Consider the following 13,616-nt stretch of genomic DNA (forward strand, 5'->3'; position numbering starts at 1 on the left):
AATTTCTCACAAATTGGTTGCAATCTGCATGTCCAAACATAAAATCAAACATGTAACCTAATCTAGTGCTTCTTATTTTGCTTTTGAATGTATCGTTTGTGTTTCCACACGTCTTCTTACATTTATAAATTATATGAATAGACTTTGAATATGCATGCAACAGTTCAGTTAGACAACACATAGATTAGGACCCCATACAAAGAAAACCTATTATGTGCACTTGTTTTTTGTAATGTTTTGATTTATAAGTACGTATTGATGTCTTTTTTAACAATCACTGAAGTTTCGTTAAAATATTTGACCAATTTCCCAATGTTTCCAACAATAACGATGCATTACACGATACAACCGATATATCCCATGCGATAACTGATATGTATCCATATCCCAAGGGTGTGATACGTAATGCGATACCGATATTTCGAACACTGCTTCCATCATTGGACCAGGTTTATTCCCTGGTTCAAAGTGAGCAAAGTCGGAAGAAAGCCATGCAACCAATTTCTTCTAACAACGATTAGTTAGCTCTTGTAGTCTCTTTTGGTGCCTCTAGGGGTGGAAAATGATCCAATTGGAAGAATAGAGTGCCCGATGAGAAGGATAAGTTGATATGTGACCATTGTGGGAAAACACTCCATACACAGGAGACTTGTTGGGATTTCCATGGTAGACCAGTGAAGTTCAACTGCTCTGGACAACCTCCTTCTTCCAATGGCCTTATCACTACCTCAGCTCCTTCTCGGGTGTTACATCTTCCACCACGTCCGTCCCTCCCTCTAGGCAGTCCTCATCGGTCTCAGACAGTTTATCTGTTATGGATTTAGAACGCCTTTGTCGTCAACTTTCCCAACTAGAAGGTCCATTTGTTTTTACTTTATTTGCACAATTAGGAATGCATGCGTCTACTAGCCTTGTCTGTCATTCCTTATCCAGTCCAGCCTAGATCATTCATTTAGGTGCGTTTGAGCACATGGTAGGTGTATTATCCATTTTTTCGTCATAGAGTCTATCATTCAGAAAAGATAAAGAGAGAATTGCCGATGGATCCCTACCTTTTGTCTTTGGGAAGGGTAATATCCATCTTAATGATTACCTGTCTGTCCTTCGTTCTTTATGTTCCAAATTTATCCACAAATTTATTGTTTGAACTGCTGTATAACTTTCTTTCCTATCGTTTTCTAGGACTTGGTGATGAGGAAAAATGACTGGGAGTAGTCGCGAAGTGGATGGTCTCTACCTTTTGGGTATTGTTGCGTCTCCTTTAACCTTACAGTCAAGTAGTAGTCGTAGCAGAGATAATAATGTTGCGCAGGTTAAAATGCGGCACAATCATTTAGGACATGTCTTTTCAATAATTGAAGTTGTTAATTCCGGACTTGTCTAAGTCAGTAGTGAGTCATAATCTACAATGTGAAGTTTGTGAGTTATCCAAACATTGTCGATCAACTTTTCCCAAAGTTTAATTAAAAGTTTGTTTCGATTTCATATTGTTCACTCTGATGTATGGGGACCTGCTCTCATTGTATCCATGGATGGCTATCAATATTTCATTTCTTTTATAGGTGATTTCTCTTGCTGTACCTGGTTATATCTTATGAAGACTTGTGATGAAGTACCACATATTATTAAAAAAATTCATAAGATGGTGCTCATCCAGTTTGATTAGAACATAAAAATATTTCGGTTAGAAGCCCAAGAAAACTTCGAAGGTGAATCGTGGGGCTATTTAGAAGAGTATGAGATGATACATCGAAGTTCTTATCTATACACTCAACAAAATGGAGTGGAAGAATGGAAGAATTGTCATGGACTTAAGTTGCTCAAGTCTATTGACAGGGATGCACGTTCCAAGGCATTTTTAGGCCAATGTTGTGCTTACAGCCGCCTATCTTATTAATCATATACCATCCATGGTATTGAAGTGAAAGTCCCTATATCAGGTCCTTTCACCAGATCAACCTTCTTTCATTGTTCCACCTCGTGTTTTTAGGTGTATATTCATGTCTTCAATCTGAAATGGACCAAGTTAGATCCAAAAGCCATTTGGGGAGGGGGAGCTTAGTTAGTTGGAACAGGGGCATCCTTATCCAGTTTATCCTCTTCCTGATCTCATTCCTTGCAGTCCATTGGCTGTTGTTCAAGTTAATCTAGGGCATCCTATTAATACTACTACTGATGCTTCTTGACACTCACAGGCGGAAGAATTGCAAGCATACACAAGACACCAGAAAGTGGTGATCACTGGGACACGCCCACTCACCAATTCTGATTCTTTGAAACCAGTCAATCCCTCTTCTTGGTCCATACCTTCTTCCTCTGTGGATAATGCTCCTATTGCCAGGAAGCGTCAATGTCCTTTATATATTATATCTAATTTTGTTTCATATGCATCTTTGTCTCCTTCATTGTCTTTGGTTTCTTATGTTTCTTTGCCTTTTAGATTGCAAGAGGCGGTTTGCGATCTGAAGTGGCACGAGTCTATGTTGGAAGAGATGAGGGCATTAATAAAGAATGACATGTGGGAACTGGTAGATTTACCTGAAGGAAAGGAGCCAGTGGGTTGCAAAAGGGTCTTCAAAGTAAAGCATAAGTCAGACAGGCCTATTGAAAGGTATAAGCCAGACTTGTTGCTAAGGGATACACTTAGACGTGTGGAATTGACTACAAGGAAACGTTTGCACCTGTAGCCTAGATGAACTCTATATGGGTTCTATTGTTACTTGCAACCAATTTTCTTGGCCGTTATATCAACTAGATGTGAGGAATGCCTTTCTCTTTGGAGACTTGAAGGAGGAAGTGTATATGGCTCCTCACCTGGTTTTAGGTTCTCCAACAATAAGGAAAGGTTCACAGGTTGAAAAGTCTATTTATGGACTCAAACAATCCCCTTGGGCTTGGTTCAAGATTCAATCAAGCAGTGAAGAGGATTGGTTATTCCGAGAGTCACACCGACCACTCTCTTTATGAGGCAAAGGGGACAGTTGACTACAACTTTCACTATTTATGTGGATGATACCGTGGTGACAGGAAATGATTCCCAGGAGATTAAAAACTTAAAAGGAATTTTTGCAAAAGAATTTGAGATTAAGATGTAGCAAGTCTGAAATATTTTTGAGTACAGAGGTTGCTCAATCAAAGAAAGGTATCTTTATTTCTCAAAGAAGTACACCTTAGACTTTTGAATGAGGCTAGTATGGTAGGTTATTGAGCAATAGACACTCCTATTAATGCTAATCATAAGCTGAACTGAAGTGACAGGGAGTTGTTACCGAATAAAGAGATGTATCAGAGGTTCATTGGCCAACTATTATATCTTTTTCTCACCCAACTTGACATAACATAAATAGTGTGGCGAGTTAGTTCATGTAGGCTCCACAAAGAGGCAGTTGAAAGAATCTTGAGATATTTGATTGCATCTCTTGGGAAGGGCCTTTTATTTATAAATCATGTCATCTACACAGAGGCCCATATTGATACAGATTGAGCTGGTGGTGTAGATGACAGAAAGTCGACTACAGGATATTGTACTATTGTGGGAGGAAATTTAATCACTTGGAGATGCAAAGTACAGGGCCAACACACAGGCGTAGCAGAGTTATTGTGGCTGAAAATTCTATTACATGATTTGGGAATTGCTAGAGGAGAAATTTTGAGAGATAAAAGAAGCTCATGGGGCTGGGATGTTTAGCCCTACTTTATTTATAACAATAGGAGAAGGCCCAATTGGCATATACACCTACACTTTCCCTCCAGTTGAGGCATATATATCAACCATGCTCAAGTTGCCAAGAATTTGTCGTCCAACTTCCACTGTAAGAACCTTTGTGAAGATATCCACAAATTGCTCAAAAGGCTGAATAAATGGAGTGGAAGCAACACCTGTGGCAACCTTCTCACGAATAAAGTGACAATCAACTTCAATAAGTTTTGTGCACTCATGAAAGATTGGATTAGAGGCAATATGAGTAGTAGCTTGATTGTGATACATCAACACATGATTCTTCATAGGAAATCCCAATTCAGAAACATAACTTTTCAACCAGACAAGTACTCATATCGTATTTGCCATAGCATAATAATCTGCCTCAACACTAGATCGTGCTACAACTTTATGCTTCTTAGTCTTCCAAGTGACTAAATTGCAGCTGGAAAAGTACAGTAGCCTGACATATAGCGACATCATTCGGGGAACCTACCCAATCGGCTTTAGAATACCCTTCAATATCAAGATTATGTTGATGACCAAAGAGGATACCACGCCTCGGGGGCGATTTGATGTAGTGCAAGATACAACGAACAATTTTAAAATGACTATAATGGGGAGCATGCATGAAATGACTAACTAAACTGATTGCATAAGACAAATCTGGTCAAGGATCATCAATCTTCCAACCAAGCACTGATACATACGAGGTTCATCAAGAAGTTACCCATCATTTGCCTTGTGCTTCTTTTTAACTTCCAATAGAAAATTAATAGGTTTGATATAAATATTCCTAGTTGAAGTCAATAAATCAAGATCACATTTTTTGTTGAGACAGAACTATGCCCTTCTTAGACCAAGAGACTTCAATTTCAAGAAAGTATTTTAACGATCCCAAATCTTTGATATCAAATATGTTACTCAAATATAATTTTAGCTTTGATATGCCATTAGCATCATCACTTGTAACCAGAATGTCATCCACATACACGCTCACAATGGCCCATTCGCATGCCGATTGACAAACACAAAATCATAAGAATGGATGAGAGTGAAACCAATATGCATCAAGGCCTCATTAAAATTTTCAAACCAAGCATGAGGAGACCGTTTCAACTCATGTATTGCTTTCTTTAGATGACATACCTTACTCTCCTCCCCCTTTCGAACAAATCTAGGAGGAAGCATATAGATTTCCTTGGTCAAATTACCATCCAAAAAGCATTCTTAACATCCAACTGATGCAAGGGCTAATTAAAATTGGTAGCATGAGAAATAATCACTTGTACATAGTTTATCTTGGCAACAGGAGCAAAGGTCTCAAAATAATCCTCGCCAACGGTTATGTAAAACCTTTGGCTATAAGATGGGCTTTATGACAAGCCATACTCAACAACTTATAGGATTCTTTTCAGCTGGTAAGTCAGTCATCTCCCATTTATGATTCTTTTCAAGAGTTACCATCTCCTCCTTCGTAACTCAAAGCCACAAAGGAGAAATAACAACCTCATTAATATTTTTAGGAATGGTGGAGGAAGAACACTCAACAACTGAAATAAAGGACTGATGCTGAGGGGACAAGGAATGATAAGAAACAAATCTCTGAACATGATGAGAGGTACACGATCTTTTTTCTTTTCTAATAGCAAGAGGTAAAACCAAGGTAGATTCTAAATAAGAATCATCATAAATAGGTAGTCGAGTAGGAACACTATCAGTATCTATAGTCGAAGGAGCGTGCTTCATTGTGTCCTAAGAAGTAATGTGTTTACTAACATTTCTTCATTCGTATATTGTTTTAAGTTTGACTTAGTGGAATTAGTACCAACCTTATTTCTAGCATTGTCAGGTGCAGAAGACGAACACTATATGATTAGACTCAAGAGCAGGAACATGAAGAACCATGGAATGTCTCCCCATTTCTATTAGAAAAGTAGAGAGCATCTTCCACAAATTTAACATCCATAAAGACAACACTTTTCATAAGAGGATCAAGACATTTATACCCTTTTTGTGAAGATGAATATCCTAAGAAAATGCATTTGATAGCTCTATTTGACAATTTGTTTCTAAGAGAATCAGTGTTATGGACATTATATACACACTCAAAGATACACAAGGGAATGTCAGAGATTGGATAGAAGTCAAAAAAATATCAAATGTGAGACTTTCCAACATGAACTTTAGTGGGAGGAAAAGAAGAGCCCGAGTGACTTCTAAATGATGTCTATTCTTCCTTTCAGCCATGCCATTTTGTTGTGGGGTATATGCACATGTGATCTAAGAGTTAATACTATGCTCTTAAAGATAAGATATCATAGTATAGGAAATGTATTCTTTTACATTATCTGTACAAAGAGTACCAATACTCACATTAAATTGATTTTTAATTCAACTATGAAACACTTTAAAAATAGAGCTAACCTCATCTCTACATTTCATCAAATGAGTCCACGTAGTATGGGATGTATCATCAATAAAAAAAAACAAAGTATTTAAATCCAGTAGAAATAATAGGAACTGGACTTCAAATATCCGAATGAACTAAAGAAAAAAAATTCTACTAGAATGTTTCTCCACAGGAAAATAGACAAACCTACGGTGTTTGGTTAAAACACATGCCTCACATTTTAAAATTTTAAGATCACCAGACTTGACTGATGTTAATAATAAAGATTGCAATTCTAGACTTGGAGGTCGATCAAATGTACAATGCCAATGATAAAGGTCTTCATTCATGACACTAAGATGCTCACTTGAAGCATTCAAACGAAAAATGTATAAACCATCAATCTCATGCCCGCCACCGAGCAACTTTTTCATCTTCAGCTCCTTGAAAACATAATGATCAAGATAAAAAGTCACACTACAATTCAAGTTGTTGGATACTTTACTAACTGATGATAGACTAGACATAATGTTAGGCACCAACAAGACAAATGACAGAAAAAGACAAGGGAAATAGAGGCAAGCAATGTTTTAAATATCGATGATATCGGTTGATATATCCCACGATATATCTTGTATCCCACCCGTGTGATACAAAACGCACAAGTAGTGCCGATATATCTCACATGTTTGATTCGGTCAACGTTTTCAATTTCCGATCCCTTTTTTTTTTTTTTTTTTTTGTTGAAATTATGTTAAATCAGTGTCAAATGGTTATAAATTCATTGGTTCTACATGTTTTGCATGAAAAATCATGGAGTTGGAGCTTTGATTTCAATATCCATTGGTTCTTCATATTCTCCAATTTTTTTTCAAAATTTTCCTTTAACCAGCTATCAATTGAGACTAATTTCAAAGTATTTAGGAGTATTTGATGAAATGATCATCACATACACTATAATTTTGAAATTTGAGTGTAGGTGGTCCGGTTTGGGGAAAATTCAAAAGTTTCCCAATTTCTCCCAAATTGCTTACAATGTTGCACTCCAAACATGAAATCAAGCATGCATGAAGGCTGATCTACTAATTTATTAAGTTCTTGTCAATTTTTGGAAAATAAAAATCATTTTTAGGTAAAACTTAATAATAAAAAACTATTAAAATATTATTTTTTTTGTCAAATTTCCCTTCAACCAGCTGTCAATTAAGTCTAATTTCGAAGTATCTATGAGTGTTTGATGATATGATAATTACATACACTCTAGAATCCTAGATGTTATGCATTCAATTTGAATATAGTTGCGTTAGTTCAGTGAGACAATGCATAGCTTAGGACCCTATACAAAGGAAACCTATTATGCGCACTTCTTTTTCGAGATGTTATGATTTAAAAGTATGTATTGAGGTATTTTTTTTAAAACAATCTTTGAAGTTTCATTGAAAAATACAACCATTTTCCCAATGTTTCCCCATGTTTCCCCATGTTTCCCAAGAAGTGCAATAAGTTATCCGATAAAAACAATATATCCCGTGCGATAACTGATATGTATCTGTATCCCAAGGATGCGATACGTAATGCAATACTGATATTTCAAACACTGGAGGCAAGTATCTTTATGTGTAAAGTCTTTATCATCTTTAGTGGCTGAATTAGCAAAATGGCCTTGAGGTGGTTTACCATCAAGCACCTAACTTGTATGGCCATATCGACCACAATGAGTACATAAATGGTTTGCACCATGACCATGCGACCATGGCCATGGCCAGCATTACGGCCCCCTCGTCCAGTAGCTCTACCTCTTCCACTACCAGTATTATCATAATTTCTAAATTCGGTCATAAGAGCAAATTTCTCAACCAAAGTTGATCCCATAACTACGTGATGTCTCCACATTTGTAGTACAAGAAAATTGGAGATTATCCGGGAAAAATAATTCCTGCTGTAAAGCATGCATCTTAAAGTAATAGTTAGAAACTAAACGCTCCTCCCGTCTCAAATTCCCAATCCCCTAGTAGGTATTATAAATCCAAGCCATATTATTTTGATCAACATACAATTCATGAGTAGTCAACCGAATGTCATGTGTAGTGGATAACCAAAACAAAATAAAAAATCCTTCACTAACTTTTGGTTTCATAGATTTCAGAAGCCAGGACATGACAATCAAGTTATTGGATTTCCAATCTTGATAAGAAGGATACGTGGTAGCTTTTTATATACTACCATCTATATATTCTAGCCTTTGTTTTTCTCCAATAAACATCTCAACTGCTTTTGGTGATGGACCAAGGTATTCAAAATCAGTTGCGTAATGGCCATAACAGCCATTACGTAACGGTAATAGTCATAACCGTTACACATTACAGGCTCGAAACGGCTGTAATGGCTAGTACAGTAAAAAACAGGTCGTAAAGGCCCTGTAACAGACCGTAACGGCCCTGTAACAAACTGTAACGACCCTGTAACGATCCTGTAACAGACCGTTACGGGGTAACAGTTTTTAAAAAAAATAAAAAAGGGCAGTAACGACCGATATGGGGTATCATAACAGTAATAGTGGTGGCCATTATGGCCACTGTTACTTTGGGAACACCTTGCAATGGAGGACTTAAGCCTATGGATTGTAATCTACAACCTAGGGTTCATTTACAACCCAAGGTTCTCAGAATGAATAATCAACCATTTCATCTTAGAGTCGATTGTGTCTATTGTCTTAGAGGTAGATGAAGAAGCCATATTTAAACCCAACAAGTCTTAAAATTTCACCAACTAGAATCCGACATATGCTATAGGCAAATGTAGCATTTAATAATCTCAAAAGGAATAATCAAAAGGTAATAAATTTCAAAGAAATGTAGCATGCAATAATCTCAAAAGGAATAATCAAAAGGCAATAAATTTCAAAGAATGAATATTCAAATCAACAAATCACCAAGAATCTAAAAAAAGGGAGTGTTCTTATGGTTAAATTACTAAAATAATACAAATCTAGGAAAATCTAAGGTTACCACGAGGAGATTCCTGTAAATCTGAAAGAAAGATGCCCAAAAAACTGTCCAAACAATAATGACCAGCAAACCCTTATTGCTGCAATCCAGTTTCAATAAAACCCAGAAGAAAAACAATCCAAAAAATTTGAAGAAAATGAAAGTCCAGCAAATCGAAATCAATCAAACCTGTTTTTGATCCAACCATAGGGAACAAATCAATCTAGAATTTCCAGCAAAAACTTCAACAAGATCTGTAGGACACCACAGTCGCAGACCACCCCCCACAAGTCACATATAATGAGTGATTAAAAGGTTAAGATTCTCAAACCAGGAGAGGTTACATGAAAAGAAGAAGAAGATGAGGAGGAGGAGGAGGAGAGATTAGAAGGAAAAGGGAAGAGATCAAGAGATAAGAAACCCTAGGGACCTTTTTGCTCTGATACCATGTTAGAGGAAAGAAAGAACTTGGAAAGAAAAGAAACTCAGAGAGGCTTGTCCCTCTCTCTTTATATATTAAGTGAATGGCAAAATTACATAAATTATCCTTAGAGAAAAGGGTAAAAAGGAAACAAAACTAAAAGAGAACTAATAAAAGGGAAATAAGAGGCCCGCGGCCCAAGTCAGGCCCAAGTAAAGGGAATGGCCCATGGCCCAAAGGGATATAGCCTAATTATGTCAACATTAAAAAAAAAAAATAAAAAAAAAATCATTCCTGATCATAAAATAAGTGTGATCCATCATTGTTCATTTCCAACCACTTATATTTCCACGTGGGGGCCATTGTTACATGATCTTAACCATGTAGGGTCCATCGTTAGTCAATCCTAATGCCTGTATTCCACCACGGGGCCCATTATTAGATGATCTCAAGCATGTGGTACCCGTCATTAGTTGATCGCAACAACTTGTATTTCCACTTGCTGCCCATTGTTAGATGATCTTAACAGTGTGGGGCTCATTGTTAGTTGATCCTAACCACTTGTATTTCCACATGGGGCCCATCATTTGATGATCTTCACCATGCAGGAGTCTATGTTAGACAATTCTAACAGACCTAACCACCTGTATTTCCATGTGGGGCCCATTGTTAGATGATCTTAACCATGGGAGGCCCATCGCGAGTTGATCCCAACCATGTGTATCAGTTGAACCAAACCATTTGTATTTTTGTGTGAGGCCCATTATTAGATGATCTCATCTATATGGGGCCCATATTTAGTCAATCCTAACCCAGTTTATTTTCCATGGAAAAAATCTCTACCGAGAGAGAGATTTTGAAATTACTTCTAATTTCATGGAAAATTTTGTTGAAAAAAAAAAAAAAAAAAACAGCAGCAACATGTTTTCAATCCCACCAATTTATTGGTAATGACATTGTTCCAAAACAATATTTCCACACTTCTTTTCATGAATCCAAATAGACCCTAAGGGATTTTTGTTCAAATTAACACAAAAATATGGCATGAGCATACCTGCTGGTTAGTTATGTACCTTTGATGGGTATTATGAACTTTTGCCGCTTCTTGTCATGTTAATTGTAATTTCCAAAGGTGTAACTGTTGCTGTGATTTTTATTTTTTTTTCCATAACCTAACAGTTTTGGACTGATTATAGTCTTCTCATACACAACTGCAGCATAAGGCAGAATGCTGGAGCACTCCAGACATGGAATTCTCAGCTTGGAATAACATTATCAAATGAGTTGACATGCATCAGATGAGATGAGTTAGACTTTTCTGAAAAACGCCTGATTTCCATATTTATATGTATGTAAGACTTTCTGTAATGAACACCATTTTTTATTTCTTTTCTGTACTTTATTCTTAGAGAATGACTTCAATGTGTCCAGGGAGCATGAGAGTTGCTGCCCACTTTATCATCCACCATTTAAAGATAGCTGGTGGGAATCTGTAAGGATTTCAGAATTTGGATTTTCAGACGGGTGATTGACATGCTTTAAGAGTCAATCCCATGACTGCTGGATGGTGGGAGATGTGCGCATGACTATCCATTTGCACTCTGCATACAATCTTTTCCTTTATGCGTATTTCTTCAAAGGGCCTGTTTGGTTTTCCAATTACAATGGTAAATGGCTGTAAATGGGTAAATGATTACTTACTCTTGTAATTGTGTAGTGACATCACTTACATTTTATTACAATGATGATTTTGCTACATTGTTTGTTTCACCCAGAAATCACTGTAAAAATGGTAGTTTTATAGTGTGAAAATGTAATGATTACAATTTACTTGACCTTCTTCATTTACAAGTGTATTTGACTATTGATTTACAAGCCATAATTCCTGTTTAAACAAACACTTGGAAATCATAATGATGACTCATTTACTTTGCATTTCATAGGAAATTGTAAAACCAAACGGTCCCTAAGCATTATAGATTTTTTTTTTTCGAAGTAAAGCTTCACATGATTTTGTACAAAACATATATCTATCATAATTGATGATGTACATGGTTTTTGGGGTGGTCAAAAGTGTGCTCTATTATTGATGTTCTTGGCTCCTAGGTAGTGACAGTACTGTAATTTGACTAAATTAGAATTAGGATCAAGAACAATTTGACCGAAGATGGGAATCTGGGGTTATGTAGGAAGTAGGAACTCCTAACAGATGTGGGACTGCAGTAACCTTTCAGGAAAAAAAAAAGTGGGAATGTAGTAGATCAGCTGTGACACAGCTCCAAATAACCAATGGACAGGTCTGGGATATATATATATATATATATATATATATATATATATATATATATATATATATATATAGACACACACACACACGTGTACCTTTCTTCTATGAGGAATTATCATGTTTTGAACTCCTGATGCATCCACTTCACACAGCTTGGGCTCATGGTCTGTTGATCTTGGACCATTGATCCAACTGGTAGCGCCATAGATGGGGGATGCCCCAGAGCTTTTCCACATTGGAAAACTATATCCATCTAATCTTCTGCCTTTTTCTCCAGACCATTGTTTTATTTCCATTGCGGTATTCAATAATGGTAATGGTGGCTGTAATGGTCACCGTCATTACCATTACGAGACAGGCCGTAACGGCCATTACTTAAAAATAGAAAAAAAAAACTGTATTGGCCCCCTGCAACAGGCTGTTACGGGCCATATTTTCTGTAACAGCTGTTATGGCCCAGTAATGCATAATGGTTTCATTATGTCCCAGTGACCCATAATGGTTCCATTATGGCCCTGTAACTCGTAACGGTTCCCAATGTTACTGTTAAGTAATGGCTGTTACAGCCGTTACATTACCGTTTTTTAATACCTTTGCTTGTAACTGTTTATTTGTTAGTCGCTGAATAAGGGTCAGGAACTTCCAATTAGGGTGATATTTTCAGGTGTCCCCATCAATTATGGGACCCAACACAACAACAGTCTGAATTAATGAATCATGGGCCTCTAATTTGTATATGGAGTGTCAGAGCTTAATAATTTCTTATATTTCATTTCCCGCATATTCTCCAACTTCTTCAGAATCTTTTGCCGTAAACTTCATCATGTATTCTAACAATATGACATTTCAAACCCCTTGATAGAATGGAATGGTCAAACTGGATTGGGGTAACCAACCCCGATTAGTTGGGATAAGGATTAGATGATGATGACGATTTGGAAAGTGGAACGAAACCCATGTTGGCCGTCTTAATAATTAATATAAACTGCAAAGAACCATATGGCCCATGTGTGGTTGCTCTTAACCCAACTATATTAATTTTGTACCACAGGTTCAGCTGGCAGAACCATACCCCCAGTTCAATGACTAGCCCTAGAGGTTGCAAGTCTTTGTAGCCTCCTTGGTGTTGTATAAAGGCGCCAATTGGGTTATTTCTTACTTAGGGCTGCCCTAGATCACCTTGTTGGTGCTTGGCTTCTATTTGTAACTTTATATTGGAAAGCGATAGTGGCATAGTGCACCGATTGCCACTTGCTGTTAGTGGTTCCTTTATATATATATATGTTATGACTAGGGTGGGAAATCATTAGCAACACTAGAGGCCTTTATATCATTGTGGGGTAGCCAAGGAAGCTTCTGTTTATATTTCCAATTATAATTCAACTCCATGTTTGGCACTGCCTAGGAAGTTTCACACATTCTGTCTACTGTATTTGATGACCATGGCTGTAGAAGATGTCCCCCTCTTGCCTAGCCTCTATATGTGATGCACCCACATCTTCTACACTGCAGGCTGTGTTTGCATCACTTGCTTTTTGTGATTCTTTGAGGAATCAACGGGATTCTTGAGCAATGGATGCGTAGTATTCTTTGGATCTTGGTCTGCATATTTTGCACCAATGGTATAGAGATCCAGACCATTCATCTGAAAAACCCCCCCATGGATTGAGAATGTCTCCTCTATGGACAATCCTAACCCTTCAACTAGTGGCCTGCAAATAGAAGGTTAAATATAAAAATAAAAAATAAAAAATAAAAATACAGCAATGGTCCACCTTTGATGGAGAATTGCAAAAGATTTGGACTGGGATATTGTTGGAGCATGGTCT

General features: G+C 37.1%; 1 long non-coding RNA gene across 1 annotated transcript; it reads right to left on the reverse strand.

The window, feature by feature from the left end:
- Positions 1-5,498: 5,498 nt before the first annotated feature.
- Positions 5,499-9,722, reverse strand: LOC131237360 (uncharacterized). The gene is made up of 3 exons (XR_009167195.1): positions 9,269-9,722; positions 9,101-9,179; positions 5,499-6,535 (listed from the first exon to the last, which is right to left on the reverse strand). It is a non-coding gene; the product is annotated as an uncharacterized LOC131237360 (long non-coding RNA).
- Positions 9,723-13,616: the final 3,894 nt, after the last annotated feature.

This window comes from Magnolia sinica, chromosome 2 (genome assembly GCF_029962835.1).
Source record: "Magnolia sinica isolate HGM2019 chromosome 2, MsV1, whole genome shotgun sequence".
In the NCBI taxonomy this organism is placed as follows: Eukaryota; Viridiplantae; Streptophyta; class Magnoliopsida; order Magnoliales; family Magnoliaceae; genus Magnolia; species Magnolia sinica.